This window comes from Limulus polyphemus, unplaced genomic scaffold (assembly GCF_000517525.1).
Source record: "Limulus polyphemus unplaced genomic scaffold, Limulus_polyphemus-2.1.2 Scaffold310, whole genome shotgun sequence".
NCBI lineage: Eukaryota > Metazoa > Arthropoda > Merostomata > Xiphosura > Limulidae > Limulus > Limulus polyphemus.
This window is the reverse complement of record NW_013665920.1, coordinates 249394-266103: the sequence shown is the minus strand read 5'-3', so window position 1 is coordinate 266103 and position 16710 is coordinate 249394. Positions and strand designations below refer to the sequence as shown.

General features: G+C 33.6%; 1 protein-coding gene and 1 long non-coding RNA gene across 7 annotated transcripts in view; one reads left to right on the top strand and one right to left on the bottom strand.

Annotated features, from left to right (window-relative positions):
- The window catches only part of LOC106457273, a 320035-nt gene that overhangs the window by 202962 nt on the left and 100363 nt on the right, over positions 1-16710 (bottom strand). The gene's annotated exons all lie outside the window — the stretch shown is intronic.
- LOC111085284 overlaps positions 5380-16710 on the top strand; it is a 19776-nt gene continuing 8445 nt past the window's right edge. Inside the window, exons 1-2 of the long non-coding RNA XR_002610114.1 lie at positions 5380-5520; positions 7389-7453. This is a non-coding gene — a long non-coding RNA (uncharacterized LOC111085284). The remainder of the gene's footprint in view (positions 5521-7388; positions 7454-16710) is intronic.

Below are 16710 nucleotides of genomic sequence, written 5' to 3'. Positions count from 1 at the left end.
TTAAAACTCTAGGTATAATACTAGAAAGAAGCTTAAATAAACATTTTAAAAACTACTAAAAAGTAAAACTAAAATTAGGTAATGAAGAAATCAAATTATAGTTCTAAAGTCAAATTTCTTGGTGTTACATTCGACATAAGACTCACATGGGCAGAAAATATGAAGAAAACACACGAAATCAGCAGCAAACATATTAACTACCTCAGACTTGTAGCTGGCAAAAATAAAGGTTCTAAAGTTAACACTATCTTAAAAATCTACAAAGTGTATATTCGACCCATTATTGAATACGGCTGTCAAGTTACTAAAAATATGTCAGACAACACACTTAAGAAACTACAATACCAACAGAACAGAGTATTAATATTAGCCCTAAGGCTTCCAAGTTAAACCCCAGTTAGCTATTTACACAAAGTAAGCAAATTACCATCACTTAAAGACAAAAAACCTTGGCTAAAAACTATTACAAAAAATGTGGAGACGAGAAACACATTAACCTCTGCTTTTCACACCATTACATGTACACCACACAAAACAATATCCCCGATACAATATGTACCGCAGCCAAACATAGAATATGCACACACCATGAGCTTCGTTTAAGGTTATTTTTTATAACTAATCCCATGTTTCTGTCTTACAGCTTGGGCACATGACAGGTAGACTATTCGGTGCCTGTCCCGTGAAAGTGAGTTTTCTCTGGATACTTATGTTTCACCTACAACAAGTTCCACGGCATTGGATTTATTGATCCCCGCCAACCTGTGACCCTGATTATAGGCCGTCAATCTTTGTCGAAATCCGGGATGTCAGCTTTCATTTCGCCATCTCTGTCTTCACCAGTTCTCAGAGAAAAAATTAACTCAAGACTAATATCCTAATACAGTTATTAAAAGCCCACTTTAATTAAACGTAATCTTCACGAGCGGGGGCAAGGGGGGTGGGTAACACTTTCCCTGAAGACCCCAGTCGAAGAAAGTTTCTTTTCATTTAAAATTAAACACCTGCCTTGAATAATAATAAAAAAAAACTACGAAAAAACGTGCACAAATAATATTACAATTCATGTTAGAAGGTCAAGAATAACCCCTCATTTCACTAAGTGCAAATTTTTTCTTACGCAGGAAATATTGTTATAAAACAACAGTTAACTTATTGTTAACTACTAATGAAAATGTATTAACGGAAGGCACAGAACAGTATTTTAACAATGACAATAAAAAGCACAAAGAAGTGGTGCAGAGTAATATTGCATTAAATTAGATACTTGCAGTTATAAGTAGATCCAGTTGACTGACCTTTAAGGAAAAATACAACCACTTCTAATTGCAACTGACACGTGCAGGCATAGAAAGTGCTTACGGTTGAACAGAATATTCAAAACATCTTTATCAGGAAAGCGTAAAGCCGGAGAGAATTGAGGATCTCAGCAGCTTCTACATAATTCAATCTTTTTGAATACAATAAATAAATACTTGGCTGAAAATATGGGTTATTTAATATGTCAACATATGGAAAATGGTTGAATAACGTGCATATTGTATTGGTATTATGGGTACTGTCATTTTAAGGTGACCTTTCAATCTTTATTCACAGCGTAAATAATGATTTAGGGTTAACAATTTACAATAACTCTTAGTAGTAAATATTGAATTGTAACCACTTTCACCAACCTTCCTATTAGCCTGTCGAACCGCGAGTACTATAACTACTTTGGAAGTTTCGTAAAACTAAAATTGTAAAATATTTTGTACACTGTTGAAATGGAATATTGTCCTGTTTTTGAGTTTGTATTTCAAATAAAATTTCGAGAAGACATGCTTACATCTCATTGTTGTATATTTCTCTAGTTCATCAGTTATAAGATATGCTTTTATTGCGACGATTAAAGTTCATGACTGCGTTGAAGCACCTCCAAGTACCTAATAGTTCTTATAACTCTTTTATTATAAATATATATTCGTTTATCAAAAAAAAAGTCATGGATATGAAGGACTATTCATTGATTTCAACGAACTGGTATTTAAATTAACTAAGATAACCAAGCTACACACATTATGGAATTGGTGGACTGAGTGGGTAGAACCATTTGAGTAGAAGTACATACGATAATATATGTATTAAACTGCAAAACTAAACCTCTCGGGTGAAATATCTTAATATAAAAACCGGTTTCGGTATATCAGGTGAACTTTTAGGGTTTCATCTTTCTAATATATTTATAACCATACTTAATGGCCTACTAAAAGGTTTGATAAGTACGGAATTTTGAAATAAAAGCAATGTTTCTTAAGATCATGAAGATACTGCAGTTGCTTATATAATGAGATATAAGCGAGATAATGTGTATTTCTTGATAAGATAAAATATAGGGTGGAATATTTATTGGAATCTATCAAATAGTGAATGTGTAATGAAAAATAAGGTAAATAGAAAGAGGAATATTTCTTGGAATATATAATAGAGAGGGAATGTGAAATGGAAGGTAAGATAAAAATAGAGGGTGGAATATTTATTGGAATCTATTAAATAGTGAATGTGAAATGAACAATAAGGTAAATAGAAAGAGGAATATTTCTTGGAATATATATTAGAGAGGGAATGTGAAATGGAAGGTAAGATAAAATAGAGGATGGAATATTATTTGGAATATATTATAGAATGAATGTGAAATTGAAGGTAAGATAAAAATAGAGGGAGGGATATTTCTTGGAATATATATTAGAGAGTGAGTATGAAATTGAAGGTAAGATAAAAATAGAGGGAGGATATTTCTTGGAATATATATTTGAGAGTGAATGTGAAAGGAAAGGTAAGGTAAAGTTAGAGGGAGGAATATTTCTTGGAATATGTTTAAGAGTGAATGTGAAATGATGATGAAGCAAAAATGAAGAGAGAGAAATATATCTTAGAAAATAGTAAACTGCTGAAGTCCAGATGTCATGTAACGATAGATGAAGTATAAAATAAGATGCCATATACTTTTTTTCAGATAAGGAAATATATAAATTAGAGATGCTATGTATTGAATGAAGAATTAGAGAAAGGGAGAATAGCTATGGATACAGCATGTAAAAAAAGTATGTTTATGTAATTGACAACAGAGTATAGAAACAGTACATTACAAAACACGATACTGGGGTGAATACACGTGGTTTTGTGAAGGAAGGAGAAATCATAAGTTAAGGTATCGTGATTGACTGCAAAGTAGATGTTTTGTGGTTGATTGTTAGATGGAGAACATATTAAATATAGTGTGCTTAAACAGTTGAAAGTGTTCGTGTAATTATAAATGAATTAGAAATAAAAGATCACAGTTTACGATAGTTCCTCAACGAATGTTAGAGGTTTATGTCATTGAACATAAAGTAGGGCGAGATAATATCGTGAATTATGCTCTTAATTGAAATAAAGGCATTCGTGTATTGGAAGATGAAGTAAAAAAAAACAGCAATTTAGAATAGGTTATTTAAACGAGGTGGTTGTCTGTATAATGGTGGATTAAGCATAACTCAGAGTTAGTTGTCTAGATGAAATGCAGGTGTCTGTGTAATGGAGGATGAAGAAGGAAAACATAACCCTGTATAGGTTGTTTGAATGAAATGCGGGTATTTGAGTAATGGCGGATAAAGAAGGAAAACATAATCCTGTGTAGGTTGTTTGGATGAAATGCGGGTGTCTGTGTAATGGAGGATAAAGAAGGAAAACATAACCCTGTGCAGGTTGTTTGACTTAAATGCGGGTGTCTGTGTAATGGAGGATAAAGAAGGAAAACATAACCCTGTGCAGGTTGTTTAATTTAAATGCGGGTGTCTGTGTAATGGAGGATAAAGAAGGAAAACATAACCCTGTGCAGGTTGTTTAATTTAAATGCGGGTGTCTGTGTAATGGAGGATAAAACGTAACCCTGTGTATGTTGTTTGGATGAAATACAGGTGACTATGTAATGGGGGATTAAGCAAAAAAAAAAAGGCATAACACAGGGTAGTTTGTTTGGAAGAAATAGAGATGTCTGTGTAATGGAGGATTAAGCAGGAAAGAAGCATATTTCATGATAGATTGTTTGTATGAAATGCAATTATTTGGATGATTGAAGATGTAGTAAAGGAGATAAAATGACGAAATCTTTTTACTTATGTGATGAAAGGTCAGATCGAAACAGACCACGTGTCCTAAAATAATGCGTTGGGATAAAGTGTATGTGCTTGAAAATATGAAGAGTATATGACGTGATACAACTTCCTTCGGGATATGGTGCTGGGAAGAACTGCAGGTGTTCATTTAAATGAAGACAAATTCGATAGCCAAGAAACAGTAAATGACAAACAGTTAGGGAGGATGACTTAGGAGGAAAGTATAATTCATCAGATGATGAGAAGCTTTCTTTTGGATGTCGTCATTTGGAAACAAAAACAAAATACAGACTGAAAAAAATACCTTAGGAATGAGAGGACGGAATGAATAACTAATGTGTGATAAATGACCAAGAATAAACATTTAAGGAATAAAACATTAAAGAGGAGAAAACAATTCTATAGGATGCAGTGATTTGGTAAAAATATATACAAAGAGGATATAGAAAACAAAATACCAAATCACAAACTCGTTTAATTCAAATGTTTAATCATATTTTTCATATCATTTTGGAGCAAACTTTTTTTTTCTATTTTTAGATGCAAAAAGTAATATTTTGTACATACACATACTTGACTGATATTTAAACTAATGGAATAATGACGCCTAAAATATCACCAACAGGGATGGTCCCTAGATGATGAAATAATGTGTCATAATCACTATAAATGTTGAATGTTCTTATTGTTTTGGAATGCAACTAAGACGTGGTCTAATAAAGAGATTCATGAAAGTGGCTAGCCGAGAAGACTATTTTTCCTGTGGTTGTCAGAAGACTGGAATAGATGTTTCGGTATCAAAGTATGTGCTAGGTTTTTATGATTTTTGTTAGTTTGTTGCTAGGCGCAAAGATACATAATGGACTGTCTGTGCTGTGACCACAACGGGGATCGAAACCCGATTTTTAGTTTTATGTGTTTAGCTTGACCGCTGAGTCACTAGGGGGCGTTTTTATTATTACAGTCGAATAGTGAACTTCGAAATGCGTTTAATTGAAAACTTTCTCATTCCACTGTGACAAAAAAAAGAAGAAAATCTAGAAAAATCTTTGTTAGTGTAAAAACAACCTCCATGCTTACCTCCATAATAGAATTAGTTAAAAATTCAACAAACTCTAACCCGGTAAGAACACTCAAGTGAAAGAAATGTCCTAAGTTTCTAAAGATATAAATATGATAAAGAATAAAAGATTTCGTTTCTTTCCAGAGTTAATCAACGTTCCATAGCTAATACAATAGCAAATGGTTCGTTGTAGCGACCATTCTTCGCCTACAGAAGTTTTCAGACTCAATCAAGAGCGCTTTGATTGGACGACTCAAGATTCAAAGAATTTCTTTATATCTTTTGTGAACAAAACATATGAAGTGTTGAAAATCTTCAAAAGAGGTTAGTCTGTACACTTGTATTAATGACATTTGTTATATAGAAATAAGATGCGTGGAAAGGTATAATTTGATAAGCTAGTTATCTTATTATAATTAAGAACTTGTCAATGAATTTTATACCATGCAATTATCGGCAAAAAAAAAAAAAAGACCACAGAAAAGAGTTTTACACAACTTGAGAAATACTGGCTGAGAATTTTTTTATTTCCAAATCATAAGTAGTTTCTATCTATTTAACCATTTTATTTGCACGTTCAACACCACTGCCCCCCACCTCCCAGTGGCACAGCGGTATGTCTGCGGACTTACACTGCTAGAAACCGGGTTTCGATATCCGTGGTGGGCGGAGCACTAGATAACTCATTGTGTAGCTTTGTGATTAACTACAAACAAACAATCAAAACCACGGTTTTAAATTCCATCCAAAATAGAGCTTCCTCAAATAATGTAAAAATATAAAACATTATGACACTACCTCAATAAGCTTGACTTGTCCTGTGGATAAGAGGGTCCACGTCTCGTTGCTGCAAAACCGCGCTCCGCACCTTGGAGCCGTGGATGAGTTATAAGAGTGACGGGCAAATCCTGCAATTTGATCAGAATAGCTCAAGAGTTGGCAGTGGATACTATTGGCTATATGCCTTCCTTTTAGTCAATTAGTTCCAAATTATGTACAGCTAACGCAAACAATCCTAGTGTCGCTTTGTGCAAATATCCGAAACAAATTAACAGATCCTTAATCCTTGTTACAGGTTTGGTGATACATCAAATTGGGCATAATGAGTAATTTGTCAAAAAAGGACGAATTGAGAATGTTCGGCGCTAAGGAGAAATTACAAATGTGTTGAAATATGTTATAGCAACGCTAAATTATAGAGTTTTTGTTAGGAATGCATCCCTAGTAACAACAGATACTTGGAACAAACACTTTCTAATCATTTAGGAACATTTATAAGTCTGATAAGAATTCTACAAGTGTTTATTTAGAAAGATACTTCTGATAACGATCCTGTACGGGTTCGATATTGGCAATTGTTTATTTAGAAAGATACTTCTGATAACGATCCTGTACGGGTTCGATATTGGCAATTGTTTGTTTATAAAGATACTTCTGATAACGATCCTGTACGGGTTCGATATTGGCAAGTGTTTGTTTAGAAAGATACTTCCGATAACAATCCTGTACGGGTTCGATATTGGCCAGTGTTTGTTTAGAAAGATACTTCTGATAACGATCCTGTACGGGTTCGATATTGGCAAGTGTTTGTTTAGAAAGATACTTCTGATAACGATCCTGTACGTGTTCGATATTGGCAAGTGTTTGTTTAGAAAGATACTTCTGATAACGATCCTGTACGGGTTCGATATTGGCAAGTGTTTGTTTAGAAATATACTTCTGATAACGATCCTGTACGTGTTCAATATTGGCCAGTGTTTGTTTAGAAATATACTCCTGATAAGAATTCTGCAAGTGTTCAATATTGGCCAGTGTTTGTTTAGAAAGATACTCCTGACAAGGATCCTGTACGTATTCGATATTGGTCAGTATTTGTTTAGAAAGATACTTCTGACAAGGATTCTGCAAATGTTCGATATTGCTCGATTTCCACTAACTTCCTCAAGTTTGACGATATTAACGACCAAGTGAATTGCTTTTCTTAAAGGAGAGGATTTGGGTTAGATCTTCCCTGAACAGTATTTATGATTCTCAATGATGAAAGTTTGTTCCTAAAAAACAAGGAATTTTAATAATATAATAATATCATTACGAGTTAATTTTAGTAATCATCCTGTACTTGTTTCATTCCTCGTTTTGGTTTCATCTTTATATGTTTAAAAAAACTGAATGTTTTTTCTTTTTAATTTCAGATACTTTGGTCTTCTTTCAAGAACTTCACGAGAAAAAGTTATAACATAAGAGGACAAACTGGAAAGTACGGTTTCAAAAGCAATAAGAATACTGCGAAGTTTTTAAAAAATAAGGTCAAAAGAAACAAGAGTTTAATATATAACAGGGAATATTTACAGATATAAACTGAATCTCCTCCGGCTTAATAAAAGACACAACTTCCAACTACCACTAGTCTATTATAACCATTAACTTGCTATTTTCCAAGGAATTTTTTTACTGAAAATAGTACCCAAAGAGTTAATTAGATATTTTTTTCATAAACTGAATGGTTTTAACAGCTCATAGTACCTGGATGTTATTAATATTACATGTGTAAAATCAATAAGATGCATTTAAATTACTTAGATTAGAAATTGTTTAATTGTTGTATAATTTTTGCGCAAAGCTACAAAAAAAAAAGGTTATCTGCGCATAGCTATCCCTAATTTTGAACTGATAGGCTAGACGGAGGAAAGCAAGACAAAATCAAACGAGGGAAGCCAATTTTTAGTCTACTCTTGTTTGACCGAATAGTAGGAGTTTAAACATAGAGATACGTTTCAGAGAAATAAACTCCACATTTTGACCCTTTATAAACAGGAATTATCTTTTAAGGAAACATATCTCACGTTCTGACCCTTTTCATACAAGAAGTTACCATTCAAAGAACTAGACCCCACGTTTTGCCCTTTTTCAAATAAGGAATTATCTACCAAATCATGTGCCTAGATTCTCACTGAGATAAAATGCATAGAACAAACTGCGGTCAACTTAGAATACTTAGATTTTTTTGCAAACAAGATATCTCTCTTGTCGATTCTTTTACTTCGTTAGAACAGAAACTGATCCTGCATAGTTGGAAAAGGAGACAAACCATGACATATAGATGTATTTTGACAAGAGTTTATCTTCTCGCTTTGCTTCTTTATCTGCTGAACTCAAAATATGATGTTTCGTTGTTTATTCCTTGATCCGCTAACTACGTGTATGCAAACGTTATTCCACGAAAGGATGACCTTACAGTGGCCACTCCATTACTTTCTTACGATAAGAAATTATCTTAAATGATTCATACCATGATTCCGTTCAAACTTAGATTGTCTTCTGACAGTAAACGAATTTCGTTAACACTGATTTATGTTTTAGATTTTATTGTATAGTCATCTATCAACAGGAAGTATTATTTCCGTCCTTATCCTTATGGCTTTCTTAAGAAACGAAATAGAGTCTCTATGGTGATTCGCAAGTAACAATGAATGATATTTCCCAGCCTTTGTGTAGATCTTTTCTTAACAGTTCTTATTTTGCTTGAGTCACATAAATAGTTTTTTACTTTAACAAACGTTATGTCCGGCAGAAGTTTGTACCAAACTTGCACAAACACATATATATATAATACTATAGTATTATCATCTAATGTTCACTGTATAGGCCTCTTGGTAATATATATTTCACCAGAAAACGATGTAGAAGACGTCTCAGTAATGTTGATCATCTGTAAACTGCGGTGAAACGTTGACTAGGGACACATCTGTAACACTCTAGTATACTATTCCTGGAGACTGCGTATTGCTATATAAATACACAACCAGTTTCAGACTAAAACAAGCAGTTACCACTACAGCTATCAAGAGGATGCTGTTGATGTTGAAGTGCTGATTAACAGATATGATGATGCTGATGTTTGGAACTGTTATGATGTCAAGCTTACAGCACTGGCTGCTTGAGGAGATATGTATTGACTATTACTTAATAACTGGATATAGAGGTTATATTAATTGACAGTTACTTAATATATTGGTAGAAAGTATTATAGTTCCCTAAAATTATTATTGTTTCAACATAAAGATTATTATTTCGGGATAGGTTTTATTAGCTCTCCCATGTATTTCAATAGTATCGACACTAACATGTGAGGTATTTACAAAAGATTGTTCAAGGCAGTAAAACATCACCACTCACGTTACAGTATACTGCAGATGAACTATTTGTTTGTTTGTTTGAAGTTAATCACAAAGCTACACAATGGGCTATCTGTGCTCTGCCCACCACGGGTATCGAAAGCCGGTTTCTAGCGTTGTAAGTCCGCAGACATTCCGCTGTGCCACTGTGGGCGCAGTAGAACGACTAGGCTTCTTTAATAACACTGATTTTGAAACAAAAAAGATTAAGATCTAACAAGATGAAAACAAAATCGTGGCAGAATAGAGATCTAAAATTATTTACCAATATACCCTCAGGTTCTGAATGATTAAATTGATTTAAGTTTTTGAAATAACGTTATTTTAATCAGCGATCAGTAATTAAAATAACCAGGAAAATAAACAGAGAAACACTTGGTGGCACAAGAACGAGAAAACTACAAAAATATAGTAAGATCATGTGTGAATCCAATTATTTCCACATTAGGGTAACCAATGAATACATAGAAACCTATTCCAGAAATAATACCGTTTTATTAAGTAAACAAACATGACACAAATGACAAAAGATTATATTTAGTATTTGGTGAAGCTATCCTTTGAAATATTCTAGACAGAAACATGGTTACACGTCGTATTTAACAGATCTTAAAACTGAGCCTAAAGGATTTTCCTCCATTCTTGGCGTAGGGCTTGAATATGGATCTTTATGTCTCGCTCTTTTTTTTGTTCATAAGGAAAGGTCAAGGATGGAACACACACATTCTTGATAGTGTTCATATCCAGCGACAGTTCTGGCCACGGTAGAGTGGTGAGGCCTCAACCTTCATAGTCATCGTTTTGTGACTCGGGCTAAATGAGCAGGAGCCCCATTTTGCATGAAAACACTACCTTGTCTAGTAAACTGGATATTGTCGTAGACAGGTAAAAGGTCTTGCTCAGAACTGTGATGAATTGAGCAGAAGTGCCAGTCGCTTTGCATGCCACCAGCTGTGATCGTGAATTATACAAGTAGTAATTGTAGCATATGGGAAAAATTACAGTATCCCAAAATGTAGGCGAGTGTGATACATCTGTGATGCCCACTGCTGTTGTTGTACGATATTTCTTGAAGTGAGGAGTGACTTCCGTCTAGCTACATTGCCACTGTAGTGCGAATCACGTTATAAAGATAATTTCTAATGACACTGGGACACACATTCATCTGTTCTACAGCAGTAACGACTGTCAGTCGTTGGTCATTCTCCACATTTCTCGCACTACGAAGAGCCCGTTATGTTGGTTTGGGTTATCCGAGCCGTGCAGCGGTGTCTTGTAAGAAACTTAGCGATTTATCTTTGATTTTACACGTCCTCAAATCGTCCAACTATGCGATCTCTTAAAAGTAAGGTTAATTTATTCCCGGGATTTTTTCGTTTGCGGCTATTTACATATTACGTCATGTAGATGTTGGAGTATCTGTTTACTTAGTGATAGGCTATGCACATACTATATGTAAAATTATCAGTATCTCGTTAAAAAAAAAGGTAAAAATGACTTCCACACGCACACCTACATGTGCATTTCGAATAGTATGTTTGGACTTGTTTAGTAAGAGCTCCCCCTCAGCCTCAAAATAAAAGCGAAGCCACAGTTTAAAACTCAAGGAAATCTTGAAAAAAATTGATACATTTAAAACTAGGAATTGATCGTACAGAAATTAGTATTTTAATCATCACAATATCCAGGAAACAAGAAAAAAGCAGTCTAATTTCCTTTCAACAATAATTAAAGTTTTCGAACAATACAAGTTTTGTGCTTGTCGGTTCACTTCTTGCAGAGGAATTGTCAATTGAAAATTAGGCCTTCCTCCGTTTCTGTGAGGATTTCGGCAAAAGTTCATTGCATTTTTTCAAAGTAATCTACCTATAAAAGATCAGTTTTAAGTGTTTAAATAGCCAATATACACTGGAAGAGTGCCTGAAAGTCATGTATATCCTAGACTTGATTGCAAGACAAATATAGACAATATACAATGGAATAATGTTTAAAAGTCATGTTTACCCTAGTTTCAGCTGTAAGTGCTAAAGAGTCAATATACAAGAAAGTCTAAAAGTCATGTTTACCCTAGATTCAGTTGCAAGTGCAAGGTGTAATGGTTGCATGAAATTCAAACGTTGTGGATGCAATCACGATTGGGTTCTTGTTAAAGATAAAACGATCAGAAAGCAGTGTCGCAGAAAACGTTAAACCCAATAAAAGACAGTCAATAAAACTATGAAGCGGAGGGAATAATAAGAATAAGATAATTTGTTCACCTCATAGTAAACACTTTCATTATTTTAGATCGTTGAATTATTGACAGAGTTAGATTAACTGATAACTAATCATATAAAATAATTGAATATTTATCGTTGTTTCTACTAAGAGCGAAGAGAGTCCTAGAGTTGAATACCATTCTTAAAATGGTGCAAATCAGGAATGGTCCTGGGCAAAAGTAGCATTGTTTGGTGAAGACTTCTAATCAACACCAAAACAATATCTCGGATTTTTATTGCGTTTCTCTGAACAAGATTTCGAATCGAAAATTCATGAAAAGTTTTATATGAGAATGCCCCCCCCCCCTTAGTGGCACAGCGGTAAGTTTGAAGGCTTATGGCGCTAAAGACCGGGTTTTGATACCCGTGGTAGTAAAGCATATATTTCGTAACTTTGTGCCTAACTAAAATCAAACAAATTATAAATTGTTCTAGCGTATTTTTTATTGTTCAAAGTGTAGCTTTGTGCTTAACTAAAAAGAAACAAATAAATTGGTTAAGCGTATTTTTTTTTGTTCAAAGTTAAAACATGAATAAAGCTATATATATATATATATATATATATAACAATAATGTTTCTCAAGCTGATTTTCAACGTAATTTACGAGAAATGTAGTTTTTCGTATATGCAAAAACTATTTTCAGTTTTTCCAATCGAGTAATTTGTGTGTCATTTAGCATAAAACTTTGCCCATCGTGGTTATCAAAACTAGATTTTTAACATTATAGGCTTTTAGGCTTAGCTGAACCACTAAGGTTTAGGCTTAGCTGAGTCACCAAGAGCTTTCCAATCGAGGACTGAGTATTGTGGTAACTTACATCGTGATCTTTGAAAGTGTACTTTGTCTGTTTTTATATTTACTGGCATACGTTCCCACGCCACACTCACTATTTATTTTGTTGGCTGCAGGGGACGATGGGACGGCCGTTCGTGTACGTCATTCTCCATGCGGGTCTACTGAATACTATCATGAAACGTCCTAGATATTCACTCGAACTGGTCAGATTTTTCATACCTGGATAACTATTTGCAGTATATTATGTAATTTGTACTTCTAGGTATTCTGGATACTTGAGTTATACCAAAGAAGAACCCCCGAAAGTTTCAAGACGATCAGTTTGGGAAATAATTATTAAGGCAGTAGAAAGGAAGAAAACCCGGACAGACATACAAAAACAAGACTTTGTATATTATATATATATATATATCACTGTAATATTAGTGCATGTTCTTCCTTGTGAAAATTACTTATACGAATGTTGAACAGTAAGGTGCTTAAAATGCCCATGTCTGCCAAATCCATTCATTTTCCCATTTAAGCGGAATAGCATTCATGTAAAAAAAATATAATTGGGGCCAAGGCATAAAAAAGTGTATTAGTTTTAGTTGAGAATACGTTTTCAGACGTCGAATACTGCTGAGCTGAACTGATTACCCCTTAAGTAATCAGGAGATACGAAGCAAATCTTCAGTAATCTTTTTACTATATTGTTGATCATTATATATATAACAAATAAAGGCTTCTCCGGATCTGCTACAGAGTAACATATATATAGGAGGATCGATTCACAGAGACTACTAGAGAAATAGATTTTACATTGTATTCATTTAGAAACTACAGGCATGCGAAGCGTTCGGAAACATGTATTTGATGTTTAAATTGAAAAACCAAAAGTTTCATTTGCTCTATCAAAAAAAGAATGAATGATAAAGGTTGACGTAGTGTAGCTTTTAGTTTGGCTGACTTTTTTGTGCTCAACTAAATCCCAAGACAAATTGATTCTTTTGCTAAATGCAATAAATCCTATTAATATGAATGGAGAAGAACCTTATCTATCATCCGAAACTGACGAAGAAAGTATCAATGTTATTTGTACATACATAAAATTTGTACATAAAAAAATTAAAACACCTGCAGTTAAAGTCCATGAAATTGGACTTGTAATCAAGTAAAATCAGGATAGTATTTTATTTTGCTCTTTTGGAAAGCACGTAATTCGGTAACAATTTCTTTTATTGCTAAACATATAATGCTATTAAAGAAGGTTAAAATTAAGTTATTTTATACTAGTTGGAGTACCCGTCCCCTGGATGTGAATTCATGATTAATGAAAGGTTAACTTAGGACATGAAAAGTTGTTTCCTTTATACGAAATTGTAAAAAACGTCTATAAAAACCGCAAAATGGAAAACTGAAAGTTTGTATGTACCCCAGCATAAACCTAACCAACCTCCACAGCAGTTTTGGTGAAGATTCATTCACACCCTGCGAAGTAGTTACATAGACATACAACAGACAGTACTATAATATTTATATTGATATGACTGTACATATATTCTTTGAAGGATGCATGTTTATAATAAAGTCAGTATTAGTACTGTGATCATTATCTGCTTCTTTTAGCTTTATAATGCTAAGAACGTCACCTTCGCGTGGTTAAACTTAAATGACAATTAAAAGGATCGAGAAATAAACCGAAATCGATTAAATTTCAATATTAACCAATTAATTAATTTTGTTTTCTGAATACGTTATTATAAATGTTGTGAACATCACGACTGAAATATTATTCTGAAGGAAAAACTTTAACCCGACTAATAAAGCTTTCGTGAAATCAAAATGAACAGAAATTATCAAGCATCATTTTTCTATAAAGATGATCAATTATGCATGTGTGTTAGCACCTATCACCCAAAGTTGGCTGACTCGATTATCGTAATTTTTGGTATGGTAACTGTAAACTGTCCGACGACGTACTTGGGTTATATGTTTTAGAATTTTTCCTCAAGATGGGGGATAAAAAAACACCCTAAAGTAAAACACATTTCCACTTGTTTTTATACTTTTGGCTTTGGATTTAAAAACGCAAGTACTTAATCAGTTAAATAAGTTAATACCTTCCAGAGAGCAGGGTATGCTATTAGCATCCAATGAGGTTATTAGGGATTTAATGACAAAAGAAAGAAGAGGGTGAACATTATCTAACGTTATCTTTTATACAGCTTTTATTTCCTTAACGAGCATTTTCAACTAGTATATATATATAAGCATAAACACTTTCAATACCAGCTTGAAAGTCCGAAAATATCTAAACAGAAATAATTTTGGGCAAATCACTTAACTTTTCGCCAATAAAAATTAATATTATGAAAGTGGTTACTTAATTAAAATTAACTTGCAACTGCTTTTCTTAACCCAAAACAGAGTAGAGGTTTAATTTGATTGCTGTTAAGCGCAAATATGCTATCTGTGCTTTGTCCATCGCGGCTATCGAAACCCAATGTTTAACCCTTGCTGCTGAGCTACTGGAGGGCGTAGAGGTTGTCCAATTCTGAATAAGAAGGTATCATACACTGTCAAAATATTTTGTTTCGTAAATCAACACAAGTATTGCATTATTTAACAACAACACAAATTGTATTCCCAACACAGTTTTGGGTGAACTTTTACACAACATATTCTTGTAGCGACATAAACGCACAAGCTTATGCGTCTTCCACCAACACAAATGACATGCGGTGTTCGGTGTAAAATTATGTTTATTTAAATACGTTGTGGTATTGTGAAACCATATTTTTATGTGTGTATAGATTTTATAAAATTTAACGTAAAGGTTATGCGTTAATAATACATTTGTGTTCTGTTTTGTTAACTCGGTGATTCCTTTGTTTTGAACTTGAAGTTATGTGGTAGTCCTTCACACACCGGGCTTGTGTTCCACAGTTGTGTTATTTTAAAATCAAGTTTTTTTACAGTGTACTGCAACTGTATGAAATATCAATTTTCATGAATCGCCATTTACTTTCTGAAAATATCTTGAGCAGTATATTTAATCCTTTATCATTTCTGGCTCCTACAGTTCGGACAGACCTTTAGAAAAATTAAAACGATAAATTCCTAGTTTTATTCATATGGTAGCTTTATGAATATACTATTGATAGAATTTTGAAAAAAAAAATTAGGCTGCTAAAAACGTTTTGTACCGATGTAAAAATTATTGAAACGAGTCAATTATCACAAAAACTCAAAAGCAACAGAGAGGTATTCTCGCGAAATATTTTATGTTTCAGTTATAAGCAAATGAAGGCCGGAAAAGTTAAAAAACAAAACAACTATCAACGTTAAAGGTAAAGAAGAAATGAAAGTTTTGATTTACTTCAAACTTTAGTTTTCAGTTCTTTAATTCTGAATTTCGGATTTATTGTTTGTTTGCTGTTAAGCACAAAGCTACACAATGGGCTATCTATGCTCTGCCCACCAAGGGTATCGAAACCTGATTTTAGCATTATTAGCTTCAGACTTACCACTGAGCCATCTGGGGGAGGGCGTTTTGAATACTGATAAATACATTTATTGCGTAGAAGTAAAGGAATTTTTTGAGTTCTGATTCATTTCAGACATGAAAGGAAGTGGTATGTTGAGGCACGTCGTTTCAAGGATTCGGAAACGAGGAATAAATCAACGCACTTTGTCTTTTTGGATATATTTTTCTTCTTCTAATAATCTTCTCTTTATCTGTCGATAGATAGTAGTGTTATTCGTAATTCAATTAATGAAAACATAAGTTATTTATCATAGTGTAGTGAAAAGCTAGAAATAGAAGTTACGTTTGTTTAATTTATATTTTATTTGAAAGTTGCCGAAAATAATACTGTAAATATGAGATCTTACAAACCTCGTTACTTACATTTTGATTTATAAAATGTCTTAAACGCCAATCCATAGCTTTTCCCTTACATATTTTATAGATATAAGAATTAGTTTCGAACGTTTTTACCAAATTTTAGATATTACAAAAACATAATTTTCCTGAAAAACATTCGGTACATTAGATACACTAAAATCTTCAATTGGCACGTTTCACTGATTTTACATGTTTTGTTAGTTCAATACAATTGTATACGTTTTTAAAGTATTCGGTGTCCGAGTACGCAACTGTAGTGAAAACGAGGCAAGGTGCTATATGTAAGAAGTATTAATTCTCTAAGGAATATATCCATCAGTTGACTCCACAAAAGGGCCCGGCATGGCCAGGTGGTTAGGTCACTCGACTCGCAGTCTGAGGGTTGCGGGTTCGAA